This window comes from Merops nubicus, unplaced genomic scaffold (assembly GCF_000691845.1).
Source record: "Merops nubicus isolate BGI_N331 unplaced genomic scaffold, ASM69184v1 scaffold105, whole genome shotgun sequence".
Taxonomy (NCBI): domain Eukaryota; kingdom Metazoa; phylum Chordata; class Aves; order Coraciiformes; family Meropidae; genus Merops; species Merops nubicus.
In genome coordinates, this window is record NW_008611370.1 from 50674 (window position 1) to 52863 (window position 2190).

Consider the following 2190-nt stretch of genomic DNA (forward strand, 5'->3'; position numbering starts at 1 on the left):
CCCCCCATGCACAAGGTTTCTTGTACCCACAACTTACTTTGTTCCTTGATAAATGAGTCTTGGAAGAAGCACCTAGTACTCATGTGTTAATCGCATGACTAGTGACCCAACCTCCTATGCATCGATGTTTGCTGGGTCACTGTTCCTTTGTGGTTCTCCTAAAGTTTGTGGCCCAGCTACAGCTCAGACTTTTAACTCCTTTGGAGCCTATACCAAACTATTGCTAGTTTGGTTAAAGGGGATGAGTTTATCTGTCACACTGGTGGAGCAAAGTCCCTCCCACTGTAAGAGAAGATGAGATGCAAGACCACCTGAGTAAGCTAAACATACATAAGTCTATGAGACATGATTAGATGCAGCCCAGAGTACCAAGGGAACTGGCTGAGGTAGTTGCCAGGCCACTCTCCCTGATATTTGAAAAGTTCTGGCAGTCAGGTGAGGTCCCTGGTGGCTGGAAAAAGGGAAATATTGCACCCCTCTTAAAAAGTGGTAGAAAGGAGGACCCTGGGTACTTATGACCTGCCTGGGAAGATTATGGAACAGATCCTCCTACAAGCGGTGTTAAGGCACATGGAGTACAGGGAGATGATTTGAAGCATGGCTTCATCAAGGGCAAGTCTTGCCTGACCAACCTAGTGGCTGCTTACGATGGAGTGACTACATCAGTGGCTAAGGGAAGGGCTATGGATGTCATCTAGCTGGATTTCTGTAAGACCTTTGGCACGGTCTCCCATGAAATCCATATCTCTAAATTGGAGAGGTACAGATTTGCTGGATGGACTGTTCAGTGGATAAGGAATAGGCTAGATGGTCACATTGAGAGACTAATGGTCAACGGCTCAATGTCTGGATGGAGATCAGCAATGAGTGGTGTGCCACAGTGGTCTGTATTGGGACCAGTACTGCTTTATGTCTTCATCAATGAGTTATTGGAATTGAGTGCATCCTCAGCACGTTTACAGCTGACACCAAGCTGAGTAGTGTGGTTGACACACCTGAGGGACAGGATGCCATTCAGAGGGACCTCGACAAACTCGAGAAGTGTGCCCATGTGACCCTCATGAAGTTCAGCAGCGCCATGTTCACTCTCCTGCATGTGGATCAGGGCAACCCCCCCAGTATCAATACAAATTGGGCGATGAAGGAATTCAGAGCAGCCCTGCTGAGAAGGAGTTAGGACTATGCGTGGGTGAAAAGCTGGACATGAGTTGGCAGCGTGAGCTTGCAGCTCAGAAGGCCAACCATACTCTGGTGCTCATCAAAAGAAGCATGGCCAGCAGGTTAAGGGAGGTGATTCTGCCCCTCTGCTCCACTCTGGTGACACCCCACTTGGAGTACTGCATCCAGCTCTGGAACCCTCAGTATAGGAAAGACATGGACATGTTGGAGCAGGTCCAGAGGAGGGCCACAAAAATTGTCAGAGGGATGGAACACGCCTGATATGAGAACAGGCTGAGAGAGTTGGGATTGCTTGGCCTGCAGAAGAGAAAGCTCCAGGAAGACCTTATTGCAATCTTGCAATACTTAAAAAAGGCTTATAAGAAAGATGGAGAGGGACTTTTTAGTAGGGCCTGTAGTGATAGGACAAAGGGTAGTGGTTTTGAACTAAAAGAAGGTAGATTCAGACTAGATCCAAGGAAGAATTTTTTTACAGTGAAGGTGGTAAGCCACTGGAGCAGGAGGCTGGATGGGGTATCTATCAGCCTCGCTGGAAATGTTCAAGGTCAGGCTGGACAGGGCTCTGAGCAACCTGATCTATTGGAATATGTCTCTGCTTACTACAGGGGAGTTGGACTAGATGACCTTTAAAGGTCTTGTCCAACCCAAAGTGTTCTATGATTCTGTGATTTCCCAATCAGTGTAAATTGGTTCCACATTATGACTAGTAAAGAAGGTGCTTTAATTTCTGCAGAAACAATTTCTTGAGCAGTTGCCTGAGAGACAAATTAAATGTTACCTAATGTGAAGGTGAGTGCAAAACAAGCTCATACAAAATGGTTACCTTTAGAGATAAAAAAAGCGTACACTTATCCTTTTCCTGAAATTGACTCCTTTTCCTGTTACCCCCAGAAACAGGAAGACGCTTCAAGACTGTTTATTACTTTGTAGTCTTGGAGATCATTTGGAGCTATACAATTTCCTCCAGCGTCATGTCTAGTGTTTCACTATAAATATTTTATAAAGGAGGCA